We start from the raw sequence: 16,109 nt of genomic DNA, 5'->3' as shown, positions 1-16,109 counted from the left end.
GGTTCTTGGCAAAAAAATGTGGCGTTTTTTCTACAGTAAAAGCTGAATCTCCTTCAAATTAATGACCCATTTCACACCAAGAATTGTGAACAGATTGTGAATTTTTTAGTATCGAATGCCAAAACTGTCCTTAAGGTGTTGTCCATAGATGTGAAAAATTTGTACTATTCTTTACCTCATGAAATGCTTCTAAAATTTTTGGAGCAGTGTATACTTGAGCATGGTGCAATGACCTTTCAGAATACTTGTGGTATGTCAGTGAGAGGTTTTCTGGATTTACTGGTTTGTACTTAACGTCCACATTCGTTAATTGGAATGGGAACACCTATATCCAAAAATAGGGTATATGTATTGGTTCGGCAAGTGCACTCGTCCTTAGTGATATTTTTATGGCTCACTTAGATCGATTATTTGATGAGAGGTTCTCGGGAACTAAGGTTTTAAAGATCTTCAGGTTTGTTGATGATTATTTGGTTTTTTGAAGTGTGATGCCAAAGAGTTTCAAAGTGTTGCTGTTTTGACACATGGAGTACTTGAGACAGTTTGTCAGCCTCTGAAACTAACACATGAAAGCCCCATGGTGATACGCTGAGGTTCCTAGATCTGTCGTTGCAATTTCAAGATAACCACGTTTGTTGGCTTTATGAGCCCAGGAGCAAACAGCCATTGTTGCCTTTTTCTTCTGCCCCCACCAAAGTAGTGAAGAGGTCTGTTGCAAGAATGTGCCTTTTCAATTCTTTGAAGAAGTCCTGTATTCACCTCATGAAGAAGAGCTTTGAGCAACAGGTTTTGCGACTGAAGGCAGCAGGCTACCCGCTACGAATGGTTATAAGCGTCGCTTAATCGCTACATAGGGACCTGAAGAAACAAAATAGGCAGCGTATTAACACTTCCCTGCAGCAGCGTAAAATGGCTGTTGTCCCATATAATTCATAGTGTTGCACACAATCTTAAAAAGATTGGTAATAACGTGGGCGTCCGAGTGGTTATGTCTGCTCCAGAAAAACTGTCAAGAATATGTCACAAAACTTGTCCTGTTTCAAAAGAAAAGAAAGGTTGCCAAATTAAGCATCGCAATAAATATGTTGAGTCTGTGCAGTCGGTTGTTTACAGAGTGCCCTTGTCATGTGGTCTTGTTTATGTGGAAACAACAGAAAGATGCATTAATGAAAGGCTAAAAGAGCACCCCAATAATGTGCAGATGGGTACCGATGGTCACTTGGCGATCCACTGTAAGGAGTGCGGTTGTGTGCTTTATTTCGATAACACGTGTGTGCTGTATCGGGACAGAGATTTGTTAACCCCTTTGATAGTAGAAGCGGCTGAAATGACACGCGATGATTTTCATTTTGTTAGTGCACCCTCTATCTCGCTCACGCGGAAAGAACTATGTTTTTCGGATGGCGTGACCGACAATAACGGATAGTAATGTACGGGACTGGCACGTGTGATGTTTGCTGTCTACCATTTTTCATTCTTTTTCTCTTTTCACCCCCTTTATAAACGCTCACGTTTTCAATAAACGTTTAGTTGAAGTTATGCGCTTGTGTTGTGTGTTCTTTGTAATAGTAGCTGCGCTTCCTAGCAAGATGGATCCTTACGAACTGGCCCGATACAATTGTTTACTGATCACTTGGTCACGTGCATCTTGTTATCGTCGGATCTTGGCACCAGTCACGTGATTTTCCACTTCAGGGTGCCCATAATGTTTTGGCGTTGAAACAGTTCTAGTATCCGAAGATGTACCTGCCAGACTGTCTTGAAAGTTAAGGTCTCGATCTGCTAATCTCTAGCGCACGTGATCGGCTTCCGGTCGCTACTTGAACATTTCAATTGAAATAAATACAACACCCGTGAACTTATATGTATAGGTGCTTGGTAAAGAACTACAGGTAGTCGCAATTAATCCAGAGTTCCAACTACCTACTGCATGCCTTTTTCTTACATCGTGGCTTTGGCCCGTGAAATTCTAGCAATTGGTAAATACAAGTGAAAATACGCAATTACTCACATTTTAGGACCAAGATATGGCAAAAATTCTTTTCAATGATTGAGTCAAATGTCTAATATGTTTTTCCTAAAAAAGTTACAAAATAAGAAGGAACAGTAGCTTTTATTGATTTTACTTTAAAATACCTCATTGAAACTACATGCTGAGGCTGCACCACATAAATATTGTTTTTTTTGTAACAAACCAGCAAAAAAGTGTCACGCAGACCAATTGACTACGTGGCATGTCGACAAGGCAAAATACGTGCTGCAACATCAATGAAATCGAATCAAACCGATGATTTATGTGATTTCATGCTGCATGTTACGTATTCATTTTCCAAACATCTAAGCCTTCTTTACGTAGCATCTATGAAGGTTATTACATTGTATAGGTTGAAAGAAAGCGAAAATTATGTAGGATACATCTGTGCAATAGATAATTGATTGATTGATATGTGGGGTTTAACGTCCCAAAACCACTATATGATTATGAGAGACGCCGTAGTGGAGGGCTCCGGAAATTTAGACCACCAGGGGTTCTTTAACGTGCACCCAAATCTGAGCACACGGGCCTACAACATTTCCGCCTCCATCGGAAATGCAGCCGCCGCAGCCGGGATTCAAACCCGCGCCCTGCGGGTCAGCGGCCGAGTACCTTTGCCACTAGACCACCGCGGCGGGGCTCTGTGCAATAGAGGATCCTGAAAAAAAAAAATTGCGAATCTTACACCGAGTTTCTCAAGGCCAGGGCAGAGCAGAGCTGTTCGGCATTCTTCTGGTTCCGCCATGTCTATAGGGAGGCACAGGTGCATTCTCTTGCCGATGCATGAAGTGCTCCTGTGATCATATCGTAAATGACGAGAATTGGCCAGGCAAAACGGCGTCCATTGCGATTCACTTGAAAATGACAGCTTCAAACAGCATAGTTACCATAATCAGAATAATAGCCTAACTCTGCAATTATAATTAGCCTGCGTATTTGGCATATCTGAGGCATGATATAGATTAGAATACATCTAAGTCCAAGCTCGTCAAAATATATTCTAATTAGTGAAATTAGTTTATTTGTACGAGCTTGCCCTAAAGAGGTCTCGTCTTGATTAGGTTGCACTCTTAGTGAACGAAAGCTTCATTCGTTCTTAAGTTTGATTAGCCTTACCTAGACCGTCCTAATTAGTCCGACTTAAGTTTACCTCGGCTCCCTTCGCCGAGCTCGGTATGAATGGGAAAACCAGAATCTACACTCATTGTAAAAAAAAGGCTATTTAGGCGTTGATTTATTTGCTGTTTTGTGCCTAGCTCATTAGGCACTATCGTTCTCAACTGAGTTTACTGAGCTTGGCTTAACTGGGCAGAACTATGATGAACTTGACTTGATGGGGCCACGTCATTATTATCATAATGATATCTTGCCTACACAATGAACCGGACAAACGGCGGGAGTAACACCTCTGCTGTAAGAGAAACCACTCCTGTCGACTCGGTGTCCTGAACACAAGTTTGAAACAGAGCGCGAAGGTAATACGCTTGCATGCTTAGTTCTCAAGGACAGCAGAAAAGCATCGCACATGGCCAAGAACGTGGCACAACCAATTGGACCGTGGCACTACTATGCGGCACGCAGTAAACGCGAAGTGCAGGATTATAGAAAGTGGTCATGTTCGCGATGTTTCACTTGCCAATATAATAATGTATAGCCCTCACATGTTGACACTTGTTCGCTTATTTGAAATTTTCCAAATAATTGCCTTTTTAACCACATACTCGGCTTTGAACGTTAAGAGAAAAAGCCGAATATGCGTTTTCGCATGGTAGACTACTTGATTGCCTCGCAGCAATCCTGCGTTCCATTTCCGCTGGTACCATAACATTTATTTTTTATTCATCGGGTGAACGAACTTAAACTACCATTGTCAGGTCTTACCCTTCCTGTGTAGAAACAAACTGTCAATCACCTTGGGCTCATACCCGCATAACGAGACCCAATTTTTCACGGGTATGTGCCACATGTGTCTGGGGGAAAGAGTTTGACTACGTGAATGAGGGAGTTTTCACGTAAATGATTGATTTGAAAAGTTGCGATAGATTCGATTGATTGATTGATATATTTGATATGTGGGGTTAGACGTCCCAAAACCACCAAATGATTATGAGAGGCGCCGTGGTGGAGGGCTCCGCAAATTTCGACCACCTGGGGTTCTTTAACGTGCACCCAAATCTGAGCACACGGGCCTACAGCATTTCCGCCTCCAGCGGAAATGCAGGCGCTGCAGTCGGGATTTGATCCCGCGACCTGCGGGTGAGCTGCCGAGTGCTTTAGTCACTAGACAACCGTGGCGGGGCTTTGCTCTAAATTCAGAATTTTATATAAGAAACATGTATGTATCTACTTCTGTGAAAAAACAACTGTACGTTCGCACAGAAAAATAGCGTTCTTCTGAAGTTGCTCGTTAAGCTGTATACCGGCAATTCTTTTACTAGCTTCACTCTAAATCCATAACAGTCTTTAAATTATTCTGTTTTGTTCAAAAACGAAGGGTCTATTTTGTTTTTGTGTAAGTTTTGTTGCCCTGCGAACCACAAAAGTTCTTTGTAAGGTGAGTTGCCGCTGCAGCTTGTACGTTTCTGGCCACCAGGCATACCGAGTTCAATTAAGAAGCCGATACAACGCCGAATAATTCTAAGACCCGCTTCAGTTTCGAGTGGTTGTACGCAAAACATTATGTGCATTATAGGTAAGCAAGACTTTTACAATGAATGTGAGAGAGTGAAACAAGTTTTGTAGGTCCACAATCAAAGCGAGTTAACTCAGCGTCACCTGGCCAGGCTCACTCGGGACGGTCAGGGTCCTCGCCAGCCCTCTGGACGGCCATGGTTTGAGAAGGGAGGTCCTGGGAATTAGGTGTAGAATCGATTTGCTGTATTTGGGACGTAGATTAGGCGATGAAGATATACATGCTACATTTTAGACTTGATTAGCGGAAGCGCATGTTCCGAATAGGAGAGCAGCGATGATTAGCGCGTTGAAGCAGAGCCGTCAACAAACAAAGGCCTGTTGAAAAGTGCTGCTGCTCATTATGAAGGCATTCAGTTTTAACGCAACAATTAACACTTTGTTAATGACAATAAACGGAGATAAAGATAATGAGAATCACGTTGAAGTAGCGCTGTGGGCAAGCAAACAGGCCATCAATGGTGTTAACGATGCGGATGATGAAAGCATTGAATATCAGGAATAAGGCGCTGATGATGGCAGTAGTGAATCATGATGCTGAAAATGCTCAGTGCCATTAGCGAGTGTCAACGTGAATATTTAAGATGGTGGTGATGATTATGATAATATCAATAATAATCATGTTTAAGTACTGAAGGGGTTATTAAGGTAAGTTGTGGTGACGATAAAAATTTTGCGTTGAACAAGGTAATGTTCCCACGCAGGTAAAGTTCGCAGAAAAAGTTCCCACGTACAATAGAGAAGCTTGATAGAACTAGCGTAGTTGGTGTTCCCAGCGTGCACATGGGCATGCATTTGTTTTCTCCTAGAAATAATGCTGACTTTTTCAGGTTTTCGACGTGTTCCTACGAAATGCCTTTACATGTATATACGAAAAAGAAATACTTCCTTACACAACTGGATTGGTTGTGGGAAACAAAGCGTTAAAGTAAAACTACACCACGTTCAAGAATAAATTATTCATCTTTCCCTGAACAATAGAAGGTATCCCAGTAGAACATGTTCACAGCGATGAGAAAACAGGCGCAATAGGTGGGGTGTGGTGGGCATACGTTGCCCTAGTTAGAGATGGTCACAACGAAATTATGGTCGCAGATTACGGCTCCTGGATGTGATGCGCGTATAACAAAATCGGCGGTGCGAAGAAACAGCTGTTAAGAGAATGTCTGACACCATGTAAAAAAATATTTTTTCAAAAATTTGTCTTTTCATTGCTATAATAAAGATGGGAATCTCAGAGAGGATGACGTCATATAGATTTTAAACTTGTAGCTTGTTCCAGACATAGTCAATTCTCTATATATAACATTCTATGACATATATGACTAAATATAGTTCAATTCAGCAGGTATTATCAATGACGAGTAGCTATTTTTCACTTATTTTTGACTCACATCGAGCATTCCATGGTTGAACGTGGTTAAACCATGCTTGTCATGCGATAGCAGCAACTGCTCTGGAATGCATGCCTCTGAGATCCCCGCGCTTAAGCACAACTATTCGACAAGAAGCTGTACGGTGTACTCATTTCCCTTCCCATTTTGAGGCGCGGAATTCGCATGATCAGAGTTGAGGACTCTGCTAGCACGAGCTCGCAGAAAGTGTGAGCACGAAAAGGAGGAACAAGCATGGGCTCAGCTCCAAGATCAAACGCATGCTCGAAGTCATTATCTTGGGTTTGGTCCCGGAGAAATAACACTATACAGCTTTAAAATTGTAGCGTCAAAGTCGCCTCGACCAGCGAGCTGCTGTCTTGAAACTTAGCCCCGCAAGGCAAGGGAGAGTGAAGAAGGTTGATGAGCTGGAAAGAAATATTCGAACAAAATGTCACCTGAAGCGGCCATTTAACAGAAGTTATTTCCGAAGTGAATTTGGCATCAGGATTCGAGAAAAATATTGATACTGATTTCCAGCTGGACTCATATTATAATGATAACTGTTAAGTAATGATATTGCTCTGCGGTTATGTTTCAACATATACCGACCACGTTGGATGCCTCACAAATGTGCTTGAGACCAGTTTCCTCCCTGTCGCCTACTCGAAAAAATCTTTATTAATCACAATACATTCGACAAACATTTTACTACTTGTGCAGTTGTGGCCCGCTAGTGAAACATCAATGGGCTACATGCGGCCCGGGCGACGCGTGTATCCCATATCATATATACGAAAGGTAAGACAGAAGTATCCGAACAGACTTTTTTGGCAATAAGCGCTTTTGTTCGTTAAAATACATACAAAAACATCAAAGAATGAAGCAATTATTAGGCGTTGGGTACGTGTTACCGCCCGCAGCCTGAAGAGGATGATTAGAATCCACGCGCAAATACAATGGCTTGAGCAGCATCTGCCACCTTCCAAGCCGTGTGCTGCTCGATCCCTTTCCTAACGTCGGGAGGAAAGTAGTTCATCAGGTGCGGGGGATTTTAAACGCATGGCCGCCCAACAACAGGATCTCGTGCGTGGTTGCTGGGCGCGACGCATCCTCCTGCTGGTTTCCGGAGCACCCAGGGCTGCTGGTAAGAGGTCTGGAGTCTCCATCCTCCGTGTTCTCCCTCAGCTTCTGCAAGTGTATATACCCTTATGTCATAAATGAAGTGACCCGTGGTCATTGGGTACACAATGCGAGAGCGATCAGCGTTTCTCTTCTTTTTTTCTCTCTTTCAACTTTCTGCATGGGCACTGTTTCCCTTCCTTAAGGATTGCAGGAAACTATATGGCTGCTTGAGCTCCTTAGTATAAATGCGTTCTGTTTATGTAGAATGCTCCATGCCAATTCTTCCCTCCATTTCGGCAATACGAGCGTTGTCAAGGTTCGCTATCACAGCTATGTGTTTCTGTAAGCCTATAAAATTACGCCGATGGAGTCAATTGCAAAGAGAAGTCCCTGGTTCTCGGGTGATGTGACATTAAGGTTATCGCTAGCACTTCATATTTGATATGGCGTGTACAGGTCTGTGTTACGACGGGCTATACTGTGTGGCCACAATAGCTTCGCATGAAAACGACGCCGACAGCAACTGGTCAGGAAGAAAGAGCTCATTCAAAGAAGTGCTGTGAAAAGGCGCCCAGAAAGAACAAAATGAAGATGTCTACATTTTCGCTATTTTTGTATATCTGTGATATACAAGACTTAATACTGAAAGATGTCATACATGGTCAAGTGAGATAATAACTGATGGAGGAAAACAATATATGCACAAGTAATACGCACATTATATAGGACGAAAGACTGAGCACACATAACCTGCCATCATTTCTTTTATATGTGTCTTTCTTTGCCGAGTTATCGTAGGAATCGATCATGTTCTTGTGCGTGAGCCGTATGAAAAATGAACTTCACTTTGCCTAAATGTGCTCTTTAACGCCTTAGTACATTCGCGAATCTCGTCACTATAGCCTCGTATCTTGCGTTCAAGTTATTCTTCTCCATCCGCAGAAAATGACTGCCAGTTCATGTAGCGCTTGTGTTATTTTTCTTGAGTTCTCAGTACCCTCCATTAAGTTTGCACTATTGCAGTAGCGTCATCTGCCAACAAGCTCACGTTGCTTTCACGCATCTAATTTACCATGTAGCAAATGAGTGAGCAAGGAGAGGTGTGCAATAGATGCGACGATTAGTCGATCGCAAAAAAAGAGAAAGCGAAAGTAGTTAATGCAGATTGTTTTTACTGTCTAGCCTTCACAAGGCCTGATGAAAGTCAGAACTTTTCTCTTACCCGTAATCATTCACGGAACATCACTGTATTTTAGTGTGAGCATATGAGTACATTTATTTTATTATTGCCAATGCTTTAGCCGGAGAAGAATAATGAAGTTGCTCACTGAAAAAAGTTTTCTTTGTTTTTTTGCTTGTGTTGTAAAAACACCGTGCCGCTAGTGATGCTTACGTCAGTGTTTATTCATTTTGTTGTTATCAATTGTAGTTCTTAAGCTATTGTTTTATATGCTTTGTACATTTGAGAATCTAGCGTTAGTCTGTTTTGGGTTAACCACGCAACTTCGAAAGCATGAAACAAACACAAGTTTTTGAGATTGCAAATCAAATGGCAAAAGGCATTTGCGATGCTAGCATTACAAGGTATACTGGAACACTGCAGTCAACTAAAACTACGAAAATTTCTGTGCTACCGTGACTCAGTCCTCCTCTTAAGCGAAAGACACATGCGCAGCGCATGTGGAATTATATGTGGTTCGTCGTGCGAACGTGATCCACTTCGAACGTATGAAGACAAGCTGCCGCTAAATATGTGGACCTAAAAATTGGGGGACTGTTCAGCTACGCCTTTAAGAAGTTGAACGCAAAAGCGATATCCAGTCCCTAGTGCGTACTTCAAGCACTTAGTGCATGAAATCTTGTCGAACTTTCCATGCCCCCACTATACCTGGCCTTAGTGAAATAGACGCAGTAACGTGTGTGCATTATGTAGTGGGTGACCGGCTTCGATTATGAAGTCATAATAATAATCACATGTTTGCCACCCGATGGCAACGTACGCATGTTGTTATTACTGTCAAATTTCATGAAGTATTGTGAAGCATGTATACAAGATGCGTGCATTTGTGAAACGTGAAAGTTAAGTTCAGTGCATTTCCACGCAGTGGACGTAATGTTTTCCTGCACTCACAAGTATAAGCGTTGCTCTGTGGTAGAAGACCCGCTTGCCCCGCGAACAACCCGGGTTAGAGCCACACTGAGAACTAGACATTTTTATCCTTTATTTTATTTGCATTTTAGAATTTTTTCGATCACGTAGAAGATGATTTTTCGCTCGCAACTAATGACTCCGACGCCAGAATTTCTGCCGAACGGGCAATTCAACGCTATGGCGTGAAAATTTGCGCACACGAGAGGCGGAGACAGTGCGTACATTGTTTGTCTCTTCGAGTGTCGGAGATTTTAGGTTCGCACGCATTAGCTCCAGCAAGACTAACCGACATCCTACTCCTTCACCTGGGTGACACCTCACATCTCTTCATTTCTTTCCTGGGATCAGCCGCCTTGACGCCACGTATCACTCGTCGTCACTTCTACAGACCTTTTATAAAGACGCCACGTATAATTGCTTGTCGCACGCAAAAGGCTATTAGGGAGCGGGCATGTATGTGCAACGCCGTTGCAAAATCATTGCAGAAAAGCTTCTCTTTTCTTGAAGTTAAGGATGGCGAAGTAGCTGGTGTAGACCCTGGCGGCGTGCTGGCTCGGATTCTGGAACTGGGTGGTTGTTCGTACGGGGATCCCCACATTTGTCATGACACGCTGGAAGGTCTGAAGTACCTTGTCACCCACACTGTCACAGCGCCGTTTCGCGCAGTGACCAAACACGTGCTGGAGGCGTTGAAGCACGAGTCCACGCACTCGGGGTGGCTGAAGTCCAAGACTATGGCGTATTTCCCGTGGACATCGGCAAAAATAACGATTATATATATTATGTCCTAGACTGCTTGGTCAAGTCACGTTGCCAGGAATATTACGTTGCCAGGATTATCACGTTGCCAGGATCTGCATGAAAAAACGCGCGACAGCTCAATGGCATACTATTTGCGCTGAAATAACGCGGGCAAAGGGGTGACACCTAAAGGAATGCCGCAGTGCATGGCGGGATGCAGCACGTCTGTGCCACATGGTTGGGACGCAATACGTGTATATCTGTTGCACCGTCACTATGGCGCAGTTCTTAAAAAAGAAGGGGTTCCTCGCGTTGGTGGGCGCTTCCTAAAATTTCCTCGGAGGCAACGTGGGGCTTAAATACACCCGGCTTGATGAACACTTAGGGCGTCAATGCCCCTGGTGATCCTCTCTGTATCGAACCATAAAGAGTCGAGTAGTGTTGGACAGCTGCAAAAAAAAAAAAAAAAAACTATGAGCGTGAGTGACCGATTATCTGGGTAGCACAATTACGCTTAACATTTCTAAGGTGTCCACTTGGGATGGGCTGCTTGCTGCCGGCTCCTGCCGCTTCAAAAGACGGATCCTGTCTGCTACTCTCTCTCTCTGTCAGGCTCAGGAGAAAGACGCCACGTGTGTCATTTTTTAACACGCTCGTCCTCTTTGTGCCCTTTGTTCATTGTACCCTTTTTTGCACTTCGGCTGTTTAAGACATGGAATACCAACTAGCCCGCTCCCACACCTTGCTTCAGTAATATTCTCGCTCTGGTGAACGGATACTTAAGCAAATCTTCCCTTTTAACTGCACCTACTCAACTTACTCATACCCCCTGTAGCACTAGACGGCGAAAGCCTGCACACTTCGTAATGCGAGACCAGACTTTTTGTGCGAACTACCGAGTGACAGTGTGAGAAGTATGAATGGGCTTACCTTGTCGTACTGAGCTGATTTCATTGGAAGAACGCGTGTTACGCTACGCGGTAACGATATCCTATACATCACACTTTCAGAACATGTGACGAATCTTTTTTTGACTTTTAAACTTCTTGTTTCCGCTTTTTACTGTTTCTATTCCCTCTGCCAGCGTGGAGACACTTGAACCAGAAAGTTCGCGGTTGCTTTTTGCTGACCTACATGTTCAGAAAATGGATGCTATAAGCGTTGCTTACGGTGCGGTGAACGTTTTGTTCAACTGAGTCGCGTGGCTCTGAAGCTTCGAACGAACTGTTATGAATGTCTCCTTAGTGGGCGAACTGCAGATTGAACAAGGGTTCCTTTAATGCACCTGAAGGGCACTTGAATATCTCCTAACGTGGCCGCCTTCTTCAGGAACGAAACGACCGCCATGCTGTGCATGCCAACAGATGAATTAGCTTGGAGTGCTCTCGACTGTCTGATCGCGACGAGCTAGCGAGAGTTCGATATGTAGTTGGTTTGGTGAAATCATGGTACTTTGCATATCTACAAATATTTTCGCTACCATTCTTCCATCACTTCGAAATCACAAGGCCGAATGAAATGTGAAATCTGTTTTATAGCATGCGCGTCTTCACCATACAGCTATATTCAAACCGGCGCTTGAAAAACAGTAAAGGCTCTGTTACACTCTACAGTTTCCAAAGAGCGCATGAGCCGGTGTTCGTTTCGTCACGTCACGCCGGAGATGAACCGCCAGGCGCAAATCTACGCATTCTAGTGCACTTTACCGCAGGATTGGGCTGCGTACGTTGACTCGACGCATGCGCGTTTGAGCGCGCCCGGCGTCCCTCCGTTAAAGTGTACTAGAAGTGTTCCTCAACCCGCCGCGGTGGTCTTGTGACTCGGCTGCTGATCCGCAGGTCGCGGAATCGAATTCCGGCTGCGGCGGCTGTATTTTCCATGAAGGCGAAAGTGCTGTAGGCCCGTGTGCTCAGATTTGGGTGCATATGAAAGAACCACAGGTGGTCGAAATTTCCGGAGCCCTTCATTACGGCGTCTCTCATAATCATATGGTGGTTTAGGGTTGTTAAACCCCATATATCAAAAGTGTTCTTCCGTCACGAAGAGAAGCATACTTTGGGCAAACGTGGCGCTGTCTGGGTAGCATCTTCGGCCCGAAATAGAGCATTGCGCATTCCGCTCCAGCGGCCGCCGGCCGCGCCTGGCGTCAGAGTACTCGCGTTGTGTTAGCCTCGCTGCGCCCAGCGTGCACGCGCGTCGACGTTACGTCGGAATATATCGGGCCCTAACTGAATAACTATAAAATAATGATCACATTTGGCCACGCGGTTTTCTTTATGATGAAAGCAAAATGCTAGAGGCGCTTATAAATTGTGATGTCAGCTCAGGCTGAACACCGGATGGTCAAAATTTCTGCAGCCGTTAACTCCGGCATTCCTTATTATCACAGTTTGCACTTCGTTTGCACTTTCGTTTGTGTTAGTATGCACTTTTGTTTGTGTAGTGGTGAAACTACGAACGAAATTTGACTAAAAAAAGAAAAAAAAAGGTGTGCCGCGATGTACTACCACTCCATGGAACGGACTTGGCTTTAGTCACGTCTGCTTCATGAAACGGTCGCAAGGCATTGTAAAAGGCATGCCACCTGGTCAGCCACTGGTCCTGTCCTGAGATGAGCGGGGTAAAAGAATCATAGGAGCTATGGCCGAGTGGAGGCAAGCATGAAAGAAATGCGGGGCTCGGCAGCATTCTTTTTCTTCAGTTTTGTTTTCTTTTTTCCTCGCTTTCGTTCTTCTTCTGTCTTCGAGTTTTTTGTGTGTTTTTGCATTCATTTTTACTACTATTTTCCTATCTACTTTGTTTCTTTATTTCCTTCTCTTTCTATTTCTCGCTTGTTCCGTCTTTTGATTTTTATACAATGTTTACGTTGTCGTATTACCCCACTCATAGAAGTTGTGTATGTGGGTTAAATCATAATTAAGGTGCTCGAGTAACAAAAGAAAAAGACTTCTTTTTGGCATGAGAGCGGGTTAAAAATGCTACCATTTACTATGGTAACGAGTACAAGAAGCGTTTGGGGTGGGCCCAATGACCGGTACTGCACATGCTTTGTGGTGAGGCGCTGCGTGTGGAGAATACTGTGCTTGAGCAGCGGTCGAAGTTGTTAGTGTTAAATGTTGCGCAGGCTGCGAAGCTCCTTGCCAAGCATTCTTCCGGGATGCGAACTGTGTATGGCATGGACACCCGCGAGCGACATTTGTGGTGCACTCGCAGGTACCGTGGAACCCCGCGTCCGTCGAATCGTGAGGTGCGGTGCATCCAGCCTATCCTTCTCGATCCCAGCGCCCTTCTCTGTCTACATCCGGCGCCTCAAATAGAACCTGTCATTAGTCCTATTCAAAAGCTCCTACTATGCTCTAGCTACATTAAATGTCAATTTGCCTCCATTAAAATCATCATCAAATCTCTCGAAGAACACAAGGAAGAAAACTTGTCTTTGGCGCGAGCGAGCGCTCATTGTGCTATAGCTGTACCTATAGTTTTTCCTGCGTTGCGCCAAGCTACGACGACTGTATAAAACAACCTGGCCCCTTAATGTGCTGACGAACGCCAGCTGACGAAGAAGAAAGCCAGCTGACGTACCGTCGCCATTCCGAAAACAAGATGACTATTCACACCTGCAACCAGCGACCAAAAATCCTTTCCTGCCGACACATGTTCGCACGTGTTTACGACTTGCTACCAATATAGCCACAAGGAATTCACGTCTGCTCATATATAGCTGGCGTTGCCAAGGCCCGTAAATAATCAGCCATCATGTCTCTGAACTTGTGATAGGTTCAAACGTTCGCGACTGCAGTCGCGCTGCTGAAAAACTGAGCAGGGAGTGCTTAAGCGAAAGGAGTCGCTTAGGAACCAAAGCGACCATTTGAGACTGCAGTCGCACTGTTACTCTAACTTTGTCGTGCCACCGGTTCTAGTCGCAGGTGTGAACGAATTCTACTTCTGCAGCGTATAAAATGGCGGAGTACCAATGGGCGCATTTCAAGACAAGTACCTTAGACGAAACCGACACCTTCGCAGGATTTCATGAGATATGCTCCGATTTCCTCAACCTCCATGCAAACGACTGCTTAGCTATATATAACAGCAAACTTCTTGTGAAGCTTGTTGACTGCTACTCTCCAGTGATTGCACACATGGGTGCAAAATGAACTTGAGAATAGTGTTCCAACGCCTGTATTTAAATCCTTCATATTGCATGCGAAAAATAATGTATTAGCGCCTGGATACCGGTGTTGCAGCCTCTCTGAGGTGCCCGCTTTGTGCAGACCAACAAAGAAGACAGTGCCGATGACCGAGAAGCCCTCGTTGCGCCACTTCTTGTGCACCAAGTTGAACTGCGTGCGTGCCTGAGTCGCGCTGGGAGGACACCGCGCCGACAACAAGCACGCGGCGGTGCCTTCGGTGAGAGGAGGCAGAGGCTTCGGCCCATGCGCGTGTCGCAAACATCATCGGTGAAGGTTCAGCCTAGATAGTCCAGAGCAGTGATAAACTTTAGCGCCGTTTTACTGATGACATGGTATTACCAAAACAACCTTTGGGTAAGTAGGACGAGTATATGACTGTGAAGGTCGCTAATGCACTAACACGAAGCTTGTTGAGTATGACAAACATCCGAATAAGATATCAAGTTCTACAGCGTTACCTTCAGAAGTGGGACAATATCAGTTTGAATGTAAGTTTACTCTCAAGAAAATTTTATATATAAAATTATATACAATTATTTATATAAAATACATATAGAAGTGGAAAGGAAGGGCAGTGACGTTAACCAATTTCTAGAATTCCCAAAAGCTCTGTCTAGCGGTGACTAAGCCCAGAGTAGGTTAAAAAATACTACAAAGGAAAAATCAGAGAAGAAGCGGCAGTCAATGCCACCTCGAAATTTCTCCATCTATTTTTTCAGAATAACGAGCAATAAAAAAAGTAGAGGTCTGAAAGAACTTACGATATAGGAGAAAATGTAGCAGATTCATAAGTAATAACACTATTCATCGTTGATATATAGAGCGTAGTTAATGTTCGCTCAAAAATAAGTGGGAGAGATTATTAGAAGAAATGACGTAAGCAGCTATTTGCGTATTGCTGGCGTCTGTGGGAACACTCATCCATAAATGGGGATCAGAGGATGCACATTAACTACACACCATGTCCCCCTCGTGTGCACGCACAAGGAAAGCAGAGCGAACGTTTCTTCCCCCCCCTTTCCCCCGTCAGAAAAATAACATGGGAGGGCGGGCGCGAAGGCTGCCTCATACGTTTAGTCATCTATGGTTTCTCGAATTTTTGACGATAATGGCAGTGGAAGGTTCCTCATGTTGCATGCCGATGACTGTTTATTCGCCATGTTTGCATCACGAAAGCCGGGGACCAAAGACAAGCCATTGGAGAAGATGTCCATTGGTTCATTTTATTTTTTTATTCGTTGTAAGATATGCGGTCTTTTGGACAGAACCAATAGAAAGAAGGGTAGGCGCTGCGATGAAAAATTCAAACTTCTGTTTACGGATTTTTTATCGCAAGCTATTATCTCCCTCTTGGGTTTCTGGCAGCTCAAGATGAGTTAAATTTCTCAAATCTTTGGCGCAATGAGATCTCGGGCTTTCCTTATCTTTGTGAAAAGTGTATTCCTGGCAAATTGGACGGAGCGCTAAGGCACGTTGTGGGGCTCGTTGGTTAGAATCCATAATACGCATCGCATATCGCATCACGACTGGAACAGAGAAGTGCTGCGTGTGTGTCCTCCTCTGTCTATATCATGGTACGCTGTGCCATATGAATTTCCCAGAACTAAACTCGATGCACGTATTTATTTTGATATGAATCCGTGCTGTGGCACGCAATCGTCTTTGCAAAAAGGCGAGTTCTAAAACGCTGATTTTGGGAGGCTGCTTAAATGAGACGATGATGTGTCGTGCCAGTTTGATCGCGCGTAAGAGCTTGCCACAACTTCTGTCACGTGCACGGGCCTCTGTTGGGTTGGTTTTTC

Source organism: Rhipicephalus microplus, chromosome X (genome assembly GCF_043290135.1).
Source record: "Rhipicephalus microplus isolate Deutch F79 chromosome X, USDA_Rmic, whole genome shotgun sequence".
Taxonomy (NCBI): Eukaryota; Metazoa; Arthropoda; class Arachnida; order Ixodida; family Ixodidae; genus Rhipicephalus; species Rhipicephalus microplus.
Note: the sequence above shows the minus strand (reverse complement) of the source record.